This window comes from Oncorhynchus mykiss, chromosome 21 (genome assembly GCF_057628025.1).
Source record: "Oncorhynchus mykiss isolate SJ-2025 chromosome 21, ASM5762802v1, whole genome shotgun sequence".
NCBI classification, from domain to species: Eukaryota; Metazoa; Chordata; class Actinopteri; order Salmoniformes; family Salmonidae; genus Oncorhynchus; species Oncorhynchus mykiss.
The window spans coordinates 37,740,001-37,755,753 of record NC_143042.1 but is presented as its reverse complement, the minus strand read 5'-3'; the positions used below and the strand labels follow the sequence as shown (position 1 = coordinate 37,755,753).

At 45.0% G+C, this 15,753-nt stretch overlaps 1 protein-coding gene across 9 annotated transcripts in view; it reads left to right on the top strand.

The window, feature by feature from the left end:
- Positions 1-15,753, top strand: part of kdm6ba (lysine (K)-specific demethylase 6B, a) — a 153,804-nt gene that overhangs the window by 64,349 nt on the left and 73,702 nt on the right. For 5 of the 9 annotated variants that reach the window (XM_090214591.1, XM_036957915.2, XM_090214585.1 and 2 more), the window contains 2 exons: positions 2,632-2,708; positions 4,088-4,247. The gene's annotated coding sequence lies outside the window, so the exon portion shown is untranslated. Of the gene's footprint in view, positions 1-2,631; positions 2,709-3,850; positions 4,248-15,753 lie in introns of all 9 variants that reach the window. The other 4 variants (XM_036957916.2, XM_036957914.2, XM_090214593.1 and 1 more) reach the window with 2 other exon arrangements.

Here is a 15,753-nt window from a genome sequence, read left to right as displayed (position 1 = left end):
CCTCCCTTCCCTCTTTCCTCCCACTCTTAACTCGTATATCTCTCTCTCTCTCTCTTTCTGTCTCTCCCTGTTTCATACTCCTCATCCCCCCTTTCCCTAATACCCCTCTCTCTATCTCTCTCTCTCTCTGCCTGCTGCCAAACTACAGCAGGGAGATGATCTCGGGAAGAATTCCAGAATGTTGGAATCCAGGGGATTATGCTTAGAAGGAAATCTTGAATGATGGAATATTTAGGATTTAGCAGAAATGTTTTGGCTTTTTGCTGTTTGGCTCTTGTGAGTGTGATGTCATTATTATGACATATGACCAACCCCTAATCCCATGCATACACACATAAACACACACAAACACGCTCAGATAAACAGGCGCTTAGCCTAAACAGGAAATGCTGGGGTTCCCGTGTGTTTCTGCAGATGTTCTTCGTTGTGAGCGCATGTATGGATGAGATGGTCAACTACATTATGTACAGAGCCTTCAGAAAGTATGCCTCTTGACTGATTCCACATTCTGTTGTTACAGCCTGAATTCTAAATGGATTAAATAGATGTTTTTCTTTCACTCATCTACACACACTAGCACGTACGTGAAAACGTGTTTTTAGAAATGTTTGCAAATGTATTGAAAATGAAATATAGAAAATGTGAAATGTACATAAGTATTCACACCCCTGAGTCAATACATGTTAGAATCACCTTTGGCCGTGATTACATCTGTGAGTCTTTCTGGGTACGTCTCGTGAGAGCTTTGCATACCTGGATTGAACAATATTTGCACATTATTCTTGAAAGATTATTCAAGTTCTGTCAAGTTGGTTGTTGATCTTTGCTAGACAGCCATTTCCAAGTCTTGACATACATTTTCAAGAAGATTTAAGTCAAAACTGTACCTATTCAGGAACATTCAATGTCATCTTGGTAAGAAACTCCAGTGTATATTTGGCCTTGTGTTTTAGGTTATTGTCCTGCTGAAAAGTGAATTTGTTTCCCAGTGTCTGGTGGAAAGCAGACTGAACCAGGTTTTCCTCTAGGATTTTGCTTGTTCTTAGCTCTGTTCCGTTTCTTTTTATCCAAGAAAAAACTCCCTTGTCCTTGCCTGATGACAAGCATACCCATAACATGATGGAGCCATTGCCATACTGGAAAATATGAAGAGTGGTACTCAGTGATGTGTTGTGTTGGATTTGCTCCAAACATAAGTCTTTGTATTCAAGACAAAGTTAAATTCTTTGACAATTTTTATTGCAGTTTTAATTTAGTGCTTTGTTGCAAACAGGATGCATGTTTTGGAACATTTTATATTCTGTATAGACTTCCTTCTTTTGACTCTGTCATTTAGGTTAGTATTGTGGAGTAACTACAATGTTGTTGATCCATCCTCAATTTTCTCCTATCACAGCCATTAAACTCTGTAACTGTGTTAAAGTCACCATTGGCCTCATGGTGAAATCTCTGAGCGGTTTCCTTCCTCTCAGGTAACTGAGTTAGGAAAGACGTCTGTATTTTTGTAGTGACTGAGTGTATTGATACACCATCCAAAGTGTAATTAATAACTTTGCCATGCTTAAAGGGATAGCCAATGTATTTTATTTTTATTTTTTACCCATCTACCAATAGGTGCCCTTCTTTACGAGGCACTGGGAAACCTCCCTGGCCTTTGTAGTTGAATCTGTGTTTGAAATCTGTCTCTCTGAAAATGGTATGTGTGGGGTACAGAGATGAGGTAGTCATTCAAAAATCATGTCAAACACTATTATTGCACACAGAGTGAGTCCATGCAACTTATTATGTGACTTGTTAAGAACATTTTGACTCCTGCACTTATTTAGCAAAGGGGTTGAATACTTATTGACTCAAGACATTTCAGCTTTTCATTTTTTATTAATTTGTAAAATAAAAATAAAAAATCTCAAAAAATATTTATACTTTGACATTATGGGGTATTGTTTGTAGGCCAGTGACACAAAATCTCCATTGAATCCATGTTAAGTTCAAGCTGTAACACGACAAAATGTGGTTAAAGTCGAGGGGTGTGGATACTTTCTGAAGGCCCTGTAAGGGAGGCTTTATGACCGTAGTTTTGCATGGCTATGCTGAGGGAGTACAGGCTTCATGTATAGGCTTCTGCTGTACAACTGAGGCATTATAAGTGACGGTGTGTGTCCTGTGTGTCTGTCTGTGTCTCTGCTGGCTAAGTGGAGGGCATAATGGCTGTCTCCTGGACGCTCATTAGGTGTGTGTGTGTGTGTGCGTGCGTGCCCGCCAAATAACTATCAGTGGTAAGCAGAGTACTGCTCTTAGAACCGTAGCATTATTAGTCTGGACGGACCAGCCTCACATACCTAGTCACACACACCCACACACACCCTGCCTACAGTTATGTTCTTATGTGCTGGAGGTTAGTAGTGCAACAGGGTGTGTTGCAACGGAACTAAACCCGTTTGTTTACTCATCTAAGTCATGAAACTGACTTTCATACAGTTCTCTAGAAGCTACACTTCAGTATGTACACAACATGCTGTACGTCTCTTACCGTCCGATTCTGTCAGTGTGTGTCGTGTGTGTCAGTGTGTGTCGTGTGTGCTAGTGTGTGTCGTGTGTGCTATTCAAAGCTGTTGTGTGCTTGTGTTACAGGTACAGACGATACCTGGCCCACGCAGGTACACACCCACGCACAGAACACACGCGGTGGGAGGACGACACTGTGGCAGGTGAGAGGAATAGAGGTGTGTGTGTGTGTGTGTGTGTGTGTGTGTGTGTGTGTGTGTGTGTGTGTGTGTGCGTCCGTCCGTCCGTCCGTCCCCTAATAGATTAGCACTGCTGTGTCAGTTGGTTGGCTGAGCCAGGAGCTGGAAATGGGCTGAGAGTCCCTTGTTGAAACCAGACATCCCATTGTCCACCCCACACACACACACAGAGGCACAGACACACATTCGCTTAAAGACTCACACGTACTGTACACACACCTGCTGGGTTCCTTGGAGAAAAGCTGAGCTCCATTCTGTCTCTATTCAGGGGAGACGAAGGAGAAGAGTGGGAGGAGGGAACGGAGCATGCGGAGTGGGGGGAGGAGGGAGGGAGTCAGTCACTCAGACAGGTATTCACACAGCTCAAGTCATGCTGGGAGGGAGGGAGGGAGGGATAGAGAGGACAGCTCAGGTCATGCTGGGAGGGAGGGAGGGATAGAGAGGACAGCTCAGGTCATGCTGGGAGGAAGGGAGGGAAGGAGAGGGAGTGATAGAGAGGGAGGGAGGGAAGGAGGGATAGAGAGGGAGGGAGGGAAAGAGAGGGGTGGTGAGTGAGGGATAGAGAGGGATGGATGGAGAGAGAGAGGGGATGGTGAGGGAGGGATGGATGGAGAGAGGGAGAGATGGTGAGGGAGGGATAGAGAGGGATGGTGAGGGAGAGATGGATGGAGAGAGGGAGGGATAGAGAGGGATGGATGGAGAGAGAGAGGGGATGGTGAGGGAGGGATGGATGGAGAGAGGGAGAGATAGTGAGGGAGGGATAGAGAGGGATGGTGAGGGAGGGATGGATGGAGAGAGGGAGGGATAGAGAGGGGGGATAGAGAGGGAGGGGTGGTGAGTGAGGGATAGAGAGGGAGGGATAGAGAGGGACGGATGGAGAGAGGGAGGGATAGAGAGGGATGGTGAGGGAGGGAGGGATAGAGAGGGGGGGTGGTGAAGGAGGGGGGATAGAGAGGGAGGAAGGGAGGGATGGAGAGGGAGGGAGACAAAGAAAAACAGATGATAAAGTAGGAGGAGGCAGACAGAGAGATGAATAGTGATAGCCAGCTCTGTATTCTCCTGTCATCTCCCCCCCCTTCTTGTTCTCCCCCTTTCTTTGTGAACAGATGGGTGGAGGTATCCGATTTGAATGAAAGACGATTGAAAAGGAGGCTATGAAAAGACCACGACCAACAGCCAGCTCCACACACATACACACACCTTCACAATCACTATCACACACTCACTATCACACACTTTTGCTCGAACATGTGTAGCCTACCTGCACTAACACACACATACACATTCAATCTCTCTCTCTCTCTCTCTCTCTCTCTCTCTCTCCTCCCTCTCTCTTTGTCCAGGTTGCTGTAGTGCTCTGCCCGCTGTTCTCCCACTAGACTGTCTGATGCTGTTGTGATGTATTCCATGTCAACATGACATGCTACAGACATGTTGTGTACTGCACACTCAGCTTTGTGGATCAACCAGCTCTTGAAGAACCGCTGTAACCCCTAAAGTGAAGTGAGTGTGTGTCCGTGTGTGTGTGTGTGTGTGTGTGTGTGTGTGTACCGTATGAGAACGTGTCTGATATTTGGCCCTCTATAGGTTGCTCTCTGGTTCAACAGGCTTTACATTCATCCACCTGTCATCAACAGCATTGTACACAGACACACACACACACACACACACTTAAGACTTAGCGATGAGACGTGTTTTGACAGAGAGGCAGATGAATTAGATAAATAAGAGGAAGATAGGTATGAGAGACAGAGAGGAAATGGGGGGGGGACATTGAAAAGAAGGCCGCTTGTACTGATTGTAAATTCATCACATCTACTATCACTCGTGGTAGATAGGTAGTATCTATACAGAGGATGTATTTCTCTCTACCATATGACATGGTGACAGCGAGAACCACAGGGAATGGGATATAGGACATTTCTGGAAAAGAGAGAGAGGGGGAGAGAGAGAATATGAGAGGGAAGGGAGAGAGGTGGAGAGGGAGAGAGAATACTGGAGGGAGGAGAGAGGGAGGGAGAGGGAGAGAGAATACCGGAGGGAGAGGGAGAGAGAATACTGGAGGGAGAGAGAATACTGGAGGGAGAAGCAGAGGGAGCTGGAGAGGGACAGAGAATACTAGAGGGAGAAGGAGAGAGGGAGAAAGGTGTCGTGAGGAATAGCGCTGATAACAGTGCTAATTGAACACAGCTGTAACTCGTTAAACATTAATTGCCAATTAATCAGACTGCCTGCTCCCAGTTGAGTATACCTTTAAAAAAGAACAGAGAGAATGAGGGAATGAAAAAAAGATGGGGGAAAAAAATACAGAAATTGAATTATTTACGGCGTCAAGAGGAAAGTCTGTTTGAGTTTTCTCTCTTTCTCTCTTTCAGTGGCTCTCTGCTTGCTTCTGTCTATTAATCTAGTTTTTTCTGCCTCTCTTTCTCTCCGCTTCCCTCCTTTCATTCCCGTCTGCAGTCCTTCCTCTCTGTGGAGAGAAGGATCCTATAAAAGAAGAAGTGCTCCGGGGGATGAGGAGGAGGAGAGGAAGCTGAAAGAAGGAAGAATGTATAGGATGGGGCATTGACTCACGCTTGAATGTGATTGGGAAGTATGTGTGGTGGGACTGGGCGTGAGCAGGGTTGCGTGCGCCTGTGTGTCTGTGCATAGTGCCAGCTGTAGACACCTGTGTGTGTGCGCCTGTAAATCAAATCAAATTGTATTGGTCACATGCACATGGTTAGCAGATGTTAATTGCGAGTGTAGCGAAATGCTTGTGCTTCTAGTTCCGACTATGCAGTAAAATCTAACAAGTAATCTAACAAATTCACAACAACTGCCTTATACACACAAATGTAAAGGGATGAATAAGAACATGTACATATAAATATATGGATGAGCGATGGCGTGCAACATAGACAAGATGCAGTAGATGGTGTAGAATACAGTATATACACATATGATACGAGTCATGTAGGACATGTAGACATTTTTATAGTTGAGTTATTTAAAGTGACTAGTGATACCTTTATTAAATAAATGTATTACATTTCTTAAAGTGGCCAGAGATTTGAGTCTGTATGTTGGCAGCAGCCTCTCTATGTTAGTGATGGCTGTTTAACAGTCTGATGGCCTTGAGATAGAAGCTGTTTTTCAGTCTCTCGGTCCCTGCTTTGATGCACGTGTACTGACCTCACCTTCTGGATGAAAGCGGGGTGAACAGGCAGTGGCTCGGATGGTTGTTGTCCTTGATGATCTTTATGGCCTTCCTGTGACATCGGGTGCTGTAGGTGTCCTGGAGGGCAGGTAGTTTGCCCCCGGTAATGCATTGTGCAGACCTCACTACCCTCTGGAGAGCCTTGCGGTTTAGGGCGGAGCAGTTGCCATACCAGGCGGTGATACAGCCCGACAGGATGCTCTCGATTGTGCATCTGTAAAAGTTTGTGAGTGTTTTAGGTGACAAGCCAAATTTCTTCAGCCTTCTGAGATTGAAGAGGCGCTGTTGCGCCTTCATCACCACACTGTCTGTGTGGGTGGACCATTTCAGTTTGTCCGTGATGTGTACGCCGAGGAACTTAAAACTTTCCACCTTCTCCACCTTCACTACTGTCCCGTTGATGTGGATAGGGGGTGCTCCCTCTGCTGTTTCCTGAAGTCCACGATCATCTCATTTGTTTTATTGACGTTGAGTGAGAGGTTATTTTCCTGACACCACACTCCGAGGGCCCTCACCTCCTCCCTGTAGGCCGTCTCGTCGTTGTTGGTAATCAAGCCTACCACTGTTGTGTCGTCTGCAAACTTGATGATTGAGTTGGAGCGGTGCATGGCCACGCAGTCATGGGTGAACAGGGAGTACAGGAGAGGGCTGAGAACGCACCCTTGTGGTGCCCCAGTGTTGAGGATCAGCAGGGTGGAGATGTTGTTTCCTACCTTCACCGCCTGTGGGCGGCCCGCCAGAAAGTCCAGGACCCAGTTGCACAGGGCGGGGTTCAGACCCAGGGTCTCAAGCTTAATGACCAGTTTGGAGGGTACTATGGTGTTAAATGCTGAGTTGTAGTCAATGAACAGCATTCTTACATAGGTATTCCTCTTGTCCAGATGGAATAGGGCAGTGTGCAGTGTGATTGCGATTGCATCGTTAGTGTACCTATTGGGGCGGTAAGCAAATTGGAGTGGGTCTAGGGTATCAGGTAGGGTGGAGGTGATATGGTCCTTGACTAGTCTCTCAAAGCACTTCATGATGACAGAAGTGAGTGCTACGGGGCGATAGTCATTTAGTTCAGTACCTTAGCTTTCTTGGGAACAGGAACAATGATGGCCATTTTTAAGCATGTAGGGACAACAGACTGGGATAGGGATTGGTTGAATATGTCCGTAAACACTCCAGCCAGCTGGTCTGCGCATGCTCTAGAGGACGTGGCTAGGGATGCCGTCTGGGCCGGCAGCCTTGCAAGGGTTAACACGTTTAAATGTTTTACTCACGTTGGCCACGGAGAAGGAGAGCCCACAGGATTTGGTAGCGGGCCGTGTCAGCAGCACTGTATTGTCCTCAAAGCGAGCAAAGATGTTGTTTAATTTGTCTGGGAGCAAGACGTCAATGTCCGCGTGATTGAACCGTTGAATTGCGAACTAACCAGACCTGGGTTCAAAAACTATCTGAACTCTTTAAAATAGTTTGAGCGTTCACTTTAGCCTGCCTGGAGTGCCAGGTGGGCGGGGTATGCACTTTTGGGCCTGTTCTATTGGTTCCATTCCATCATGCAAGCTCAATTAAGGACAGTTAAAGAATATTACATTATTTTAAATAGTATTTAGATCCAGGTTTCTTTCAGCAGACCAGACATGAGTCCCAAATGGCACCATGTCCCTATATAGTGCACTACTTTTGACCTGAGTCATGGAAATAGAGTCCCATTTGGGAAGCAGACAGGTCTGGCCTGTGGATCCAGTGAGTCTGGCTCTAACCCTGTTATAAAACTGATTACAGCAGCACTGATAACACTGTGGACTGTACACTCACTGACACACAATCACCCTCTCTCTCTCTCTCTCTCCCTCTCTCCTTCTATCTCCCTCTCTCCTTCTCCCTCTCTCCTTCTCTCTCTCTCTCTCTCTCTCTCGCTTTCTGCTACCCTTACTATTCAATTCAATTCAGGGCTTTATTGGCATGGGAAACATATGTTTACATTGTCAAAGCAAGTGGAAATGAACATTAATATGCAAAAGTGAAATAAACAATAAAAATGAACAGTTAACGTTACACTCACAAAAGTTCCAAAAGAATAAAGACATTTCAAATGTCATATTATGTTTATATACAGTGTTGTAATGATGTATAAATGGTTAAACTACAAAAGGGGAAATAAATAAGCATAAATATGGGTTGTATTTACAATGGTGTTTGTTCTTCACTGGTTGACCTTTTCTTGTGACAACAGGTCACAAATCTGCGGCTGTGATGCACACTGTGGAATTTCACCCAGTAGATATGGGAGTTTATCAAAATCGGGTTTCTTTTTTAATTCTTTGTGGATCTGTGTAATCTGAGGGAAATACATTGGGCAGGAGGTTAGGAAGTGCAGCTCAGTTTCCACCTCATTTTGTGAGCAGTGTGCACATAGCCTGTCTTCTCTTGAGCGCCATGTCTGCCTATGGCGGCCTTTCTCAATAGCAAGGTCACTGAGTCTGTACATAGTCAGAGCTTTCCTTAAGTTTGGGACTGTCACAGTGGTCAGGTATTCTGCCACTGTGTACTCTCTGTTTAGGGCCAAATAGCATTCTAGTTTGCTCTGTTTTTTTTGTTAATTCTTTCCAATGTGATAAGTAATTATCTTTTTGTTTTCTCATGATTTGGTTGGGTCTAATTGTGTTGCTGTCCTGGGGCTCTGTGGGGTGTGTTTGTGTTTGTGAACAGGAACAGCTTGCTTACGGGTCTCTTCTCCAGGTTCATCTCTCTGTAGGTGATGGCTTTGTTATGCAATGTTTGGGAAACGCTTACTTTTAGGTGGTTGTAGAATTGAACTGCTCTTTTCTGGATTTTGATAATTTGTGGGTATTGGCCTAATTCTGCTCTGCATGCATTATTTGGTGTTTTATGTTGTACACAGGGGATGTTTTGCTAAATTCTGCATGCAGTCTCAATTTGGTGTTTGTCCCATTTTGTGAATTCTTGGTTGTTGAGCGGACCCCAGACCTCACAACCATGAAGGGCAATGGGTTCTATAACTGATTCAATTTTTTTTTAATCCTAATTGGGATTTTATGTTCCCTTTGATGGCGTAAAAGGCCCTTCTTGCCTTGTCTCTCAGATTGTTCGCATCTTTGTTGAAGTTACCTGTGATGCTGATGTTTAGGCCGAGGTACACTACATAGCCAAACGTAGCTGGACACCCCTTCAAATAAGTGGATTTGGCTATCTCAGCTACTGTCACGCCTGCTCCCGCTCCCCCTCTCAGGCGCCAGGCTACCCATCATTACGTTGATCAGCGCTCATTGGACTCACCTGGACTTCTTCACTTTGTTGTTTGCCCCCTCTATATCTGTCTGTTCCTCAGTTTGTTCCCCATTTCATGTCCGCTATTTATTAAATGTTCACTCCCCTGTATTCTGTCCCCTGTACTGTACAGAATGCTAACACCACAATTTAACGCATCAGGGAGTTTTTGTTTTTGTTGGTGACGTCGGGTCTGGGTGCCACTGCCGAAGGAAGCGGTCTCGTCAGGCTTCCACGCCTTAGCTGGCTCAAGAAATTTGCTTGCCTCAGCCGGCCCGTCAGGCTCCCACACCTCAGCCAGCTTGTCGGGCTCCCACGCCTCAACCGGCTTGTCGGGCTCCCGCGCCCCAGCGGGATCGTCAGGCTTTCGCGTCTCAGCCGGCTCTTCGGGCTCCCACGTCTCAGCCGGCTCGTCAGGCTTCCACGCCTCAGCCAGCTTGTCCGACTCTCATGTTTCAGTCGGCCCGTCAGGCTCGCCCAGGTGGGACGCCGGGGGGCGCACCTAGAGGGGGGGTACTGTCACTCCTGCTCCCGCTCCCCCTCTCTGGCGCTCGAGGGTCTGTTTCATGTCCGTTGTTTATTAAATATTCACTTCCTGTACTTACTTCTCGTCTCCCAGCATCTGTCCTTACAGCTACACCCGTTGCTGACAGGTGTATAACATCTAACACACAGCCATGCAATCTCCATAGACATGCCCGTACTGAAGAGCTTAATGACTTTCAACGTAGCACCATCATAGGATGCCACCTTTCCAACAAGTCAGTTCGTCAAATTTCTGCCCTGCAAGTGCTGCCCCAGTCAACTGTGAGTGCTGTTATTGTGAAACGTCTAGGATCAACAATGGCTCAGCTGCGAATTAGTAGACCACACAAGCTCACAGAACGGGACCGGTGAATGCTGAAGCTCGTAGCGTGTAAAAATCGTCTGTCCTTGGTTGCAACACTCACTAACGAGTTCCAAACTGCCTCTGGAAGCAACGTCAGCACAATAACTGTTTGTCGGGAGCTTCATGAAATGACTTTCCATGACTGAGCGGCTGCACACAAGCCAAGATCACCAATGCGCAGTGCCAAACGTCGGCTGGAGTGGTGGAAAGCTCGCCGCCTTTGGACTTTGAAGCAGTGGAAATGCGTTCTCTGGAGTGATGAATCCTGCTTCACCATCTGGCAGTCCGACGGACAAATCTGGGTTTGGCAGATGCCAGGTGAACACTAACTGGCCGAATGCATAGTGCCAAATTTAAAGTTTGTCTCGGCCCCTTGGCTAGGCCCCTGGGTTCCAGTGAAGGGAAATCTTGACGCTACAGCATACAATGACATTCTAGACCATTCTGTGCAGTTTGGGAAGGGCCCTTTCGTGCTTCAGCATGACAATGCCCCCGTGCACAAAGCAAGGTCTATTCAGAAATGGTTTGTCGAGACCGGTGTAGAACTTGACTGGCCTGCACAGAGCCCCCATCTCAACCCCATCGAACACCTTTGGGATGAATTGGAAAGCTGACTGCAAGCCAGGCCTAATCGCCCAACATCAGTGCCCAACTTCACTAATGCTCTTGTGGCTGAATGGAAGCAAGTCCCTGCAGCAATGTTCCAACATCTAGTGGAAAGCCTTCCTAGAAGGGTGGAGGCTGTTATAGCAGCACAGGGGGACCAACTCCATACCATTACCCATGATTTTGGAATGAGATGTTCGACAAGCAGGTGTCCACATACCCTTGACCATGTAGTGTATGTATAGTTTTGTGTGCTCTAGGGCAACGGTGTCTAAGTGGAGTTTGTATTTGTGGTCCTGGCAACTGGACCTTCTTTGGAACACCATTATTTTTGTCTTACAGGTCTGGCAGAATCTGTGCAGAAGATCTAGGTGCTGCTGTAGGCCTTCCTTGATTGGTGACAAAAGCACCAGATCATCAGCCAACAGTAGACCTTTGACTTCAGATTCTAGTAGGGTGAAGCCGGGTGCTGCAGACTATTCTAGTGCCCTCGCCAATTTGTTGACATATATGTTGAAGAGGGTGGGGCTTAAGCTGCATCCCTGTCTCAACCCACGGCCCTGTGGAAAGAAATGTGTGTTTTTTGCCCATTTTAACCGCACACTTGTTGTTTGTGTACATGGATTTTAGAATGTTGTATGTTTTTCCCCCAACACCAATTTCCATCAATTTGTATTGCAGACCCTTATGCCAAATTGAGTCAAAAGCTTTTTTGAAATCAACAAGTCATGAGAAGACTTTGCCTTTGTTTTGGTTGGTTTGTTTTTCAATTAGGGTGTGCAGGGTGAATACGTGGTCTGTCGTACGGTAATTTGGTAAAAAGCTAATTTGACATTTGTTCAGTACATTCTTTTCACTGAGGAAATGTACAAGCCATGCTGTTAATGAAAATGCGGAGGATTCTCCCAAGGTTGCTGTTGACACATATCCCACGGTAGTTATTGGGGTCAAATTCTTCTGGGGTGATCAGTCCTTAGTTTCAAATTTTGGGGAATATGCCAGAGCTGAGGATGATGTTAAAGTTTAATTATAGGCATTTGGAATTTGTGGTCAGTATATTTTATAATTTCATTGATGATACCATCAACATCACAGGACCTCTTTCTCTCTCTCTCTCTCTCTCTCTCTCTCTCTCTCTCTCTCGCTCTCTCTCTCTCTCTCTCTGCCCTCTGTCCACCCTCCCTTCTCCTACCCCCTCCCTCTCCCTTCTCTCTCGCTCAGCCCTCTCTTCTTGGCTGAAGCTCAAATATTACAAATGCTATTGCATATTGGCTGAGGGCCAAATCTTGCCAGTGACAAATCAATAGGATGTTAAATTATGTAAGAGACCCAAAGAGATGTCACTACTGACTACTGGCCCCGATTACATCAGTTTATTTCCCCAGCCTACCTACCACTCCACCCACAGTACAGTATCTCTCTCTGTCCTCTATTCTCTCTGTCCCTCTCTCTCTTTCTCATTTTCTCTCACCAATAGTGTCTCTTTTATTTATTTAGCCATGCTAGTTAAGTGTGCCTTGAATTCTAAATGAATCACTGACAGTGTCACCAACAAGGCACCATTACACCAACACACCTCCTCCACGCTTCACGGTGGGAACCACACACGTGGAGATCATCCGCTCACCAACTCTGCGTCTCACAAAGACACGGTGGTTGGAACCAAAAATCTCAAATTTGGACTCATCAGACCTCAGGACAGATTTCCAATGGTCTAATGTCCATTGCTTGTGCTTCTTGATCCAAGCAAGTCTCTTCTTATTATTGCTGTCTCCACGCACGGTACAGTATCTCTCTCTGTCCTCAATTCTCTCTGTCCTTCTCTCTCTCTTTCTCATTTTCTCTCACCAATAGTATCTCTTTTTTTTCTGTCTGTCACTTATTCTCTCTCTCTTTCTATCACTTATTCTCTCTCTCCGCCATCCTTAATCTCTCTCTCAATCACTTATTCTCTCTCTCCGCCATCCTTAATCTCTCTCTCTCTCTCTCTCTCTCTCTCTCTATGTCATTCTCAATCATAGCTTAATGATGAATCAATGTTTCTGACTGGAATCAAATGTCTGGTTGATTATATTCTGAACAAACCAAAAACCTTCCACACAAAAAAAAATGACTCCATAGATATCTGGAAGTGTATGTTTACTGAGCAGTGGAAACAAGATGTATGACATTGAATTCTGGTCTTAGCAATACGGTTGTATGTTTTACTTTGTACCGCAGTAACTTCTTGTTCACTCCTCTTTTCTGGTGCACTCTCTTCCCTCTCTTCTCTGTAGGAGTGGAAGGTGTGCTCTATATGAAGCTAGTCATACGTTGAACTTATTTTCCATACGGTCACCCTCTTTACGAGCCGTCCCTCTTTCTCTCTCTCTCTTCCTGTGCTCGCTCTCTCTACGGGACGGTGCACGTGGCCAGTCTTGGGGGGCTGTGTGTGTGTGTGTGTGTGTGTGTGTGTGTGTGTGTGTGTGTGTGTGTGAGAGAGACATGAGCAAAATGAAACATCTTCGTGTTTGGTTGAGAAAACGGAAATGTCGGGAGTGTGTGGCTAGCAGGTGAACTTACACACACACGCACACATTGGTGTCATCGTCATTCCACATTCATTGAAACACTTGCAAGTACTTACAGTAGGCACAGAACTCATCAGAACACTCACAAGTACTGTTATACTATACAGCTGGTACACTCACAAGTACTGTTATACTATACAGTTTGTACACTCACAAGTACTGTTATACTATATAGTTTGTACACTAAGAAGTACTGTTATACTATACAGCTGGTACACTCACAAGTACTGTTATACTATACAGTTTGTACACTCACAAGTACTGTTATACTATACAGTTTGTACACTAAGAAGTACTGTTATACTATACAGTGTGTACACTCACAAGTACTGTTATACTATACAGTTTGTACACTCACAAGTACTGTTATACTATACAGTTTGTACACTCACAAGTACTGTTATACTATACAGCTTGTACACTCACAAGTACTGTTATACTATACAATTTGCACACTAAGAAGTACTGTTATACTATACAGTTTGTACACTCACAAGTACTGTTATACTATATAGTTTGTACACTCACAAGTACTGTTATACTATACAGTTTGTACACTCACAAGTACTGTTATACTATACAGCTTGTACACTCACAAGTACTGTTATACTATACAGCTTGTACCCTCACAAGTACTGTTATACTATACAGCTTGTACCCTCACAAGTACTGTTATACTATACAGATTGTACACTCACAAGTGTTTCTACACCTTCTCTTATTGCGGATGATATAATATCTATAGGTATTGGCCGTGTACACACGATGTTATCACAGCTGCAGTGAAATGCTTATGTTTCTACCTCCCAACAGTGCAGTAATACATAACAATACAAAACAAAACACGCAAATCCCAAAAATGTAAAGGAAGGAATTAAGAAATATCAGAATAATCAATGAATAAATGAGTCCAGAATATAAATATATGTACAGTACCAGTCAAAAATGTGGACGTGCCTACTCATTCCAGGGTTTTTATTTATTTAGCCATGCTAGCCACCCCCACACCATCACACCTCCTCCTCCATGCTTCACGGTGGGAACCACACACGCGGAGATCATCCGTTCACCGACTCTGCGTCTCACAAAGACATGGCGGTTAGAACCAAAATTCTCAAATTTGGACTCATCAGACCTCAGGACAGATTTCCAACAGTCTAATGTCCATTGCTTGTGTTTCTTGGTCCGAGCAAGTCTCTTATTTTTACTGGTGTCCTTTAGTAGTGGTTTCTTTGCAGCAATTCAACCATGAAGCCCTGATTCATGCAGTCTCCTCTGAACAGTTGATGTTGAGATGTGTCTGTTACTTAAACTCTGTGAAGCATTTATTTGGGCTGCAATCTGAGGTGCAGTTAACTCTAATTAACTTATCCTCTGGAGCAGAGGTAACTCTGGGTCTTCCTTTCCTGTGGCCGTCCTCATGAGAGCCAGTTTCATCACAGCGTTTGATGGTTTTTGTGACTGCACTTGAAGAGACATTCAAAGTTCTTGAAATGTTCCGTATTGACTGACCTTCATGTCTTAAAGTAATGATGGACTGTCGTTTCTCTTTGATTATTTGAGCTTTTCTTGCCATAATATGGACTTGGTCTTTTACCAAATCTTCTGTATACCACCCATACCTTGTCACAACACAACTGATTGGCTCAAACACATTAAGAAGGAAAGAAATTCCACAAATGAACTTTTAATTGAAAAGCATTCCAGGTGACTACCTCATGAAGCTGGTTGAGAGAATGCCAAGAGTGTGCAAAGCTGTCATCAAGGCACTTGCTTACTACATGATTCCATATGTGTCATTTCATCATTTTGAAAAATGAAGAAAAACCCTTCAATGAGTAGGTGTTTCCAAACTTCCGACTTCAACTGTATATAATGGTGTGTAAAGACAGTATGGACAGTAAATTAATAGAAAAGGTGTGTACTGCAGTAGTTATATAGGATGAGGCTTGATTAGAATACAGTATATACATACAAAGTGGATGAAACAGTTGGTCAACAGATGACTATGTACATAGGGCAGCTGTCTCTAAGGTGGCGGGGGCGGCAGGGTAGCCTAGTGGTTAGCGTGTTGGACTAGTAACCAGAAGGTTGCAAGTTCAAACCCCCCGAGCTGACTGTAAATTAATAGAAAAGGTGTGTACTGCAGCAGTTAACCCACTGTTCCTAGGCCGTCATTGAAAATAATAATTTGTTCTTAACTGACTTGCCTGGTTAAATAAAGGTTATAAAATGTAAAGGTCCAGGGTTGAATACCGATTTGGTAGCCGGCTAGTAATAGTTACTGAGTTCAGGGCAGGGTACTGGGTGAGGCTGCCTAGAAGGTGTTTTTCAGTCTTCCGGTCCCAGCTTTGATGCACCTGTACTGGCCTCGCCTTCTGGATGATAGCGGAGTGAACATGCCGTGACTCGGGTGGTTGATGTCCTTGATGATCTTCTTGGCCTTCCTGTGATAACGGGTGCTGAAGG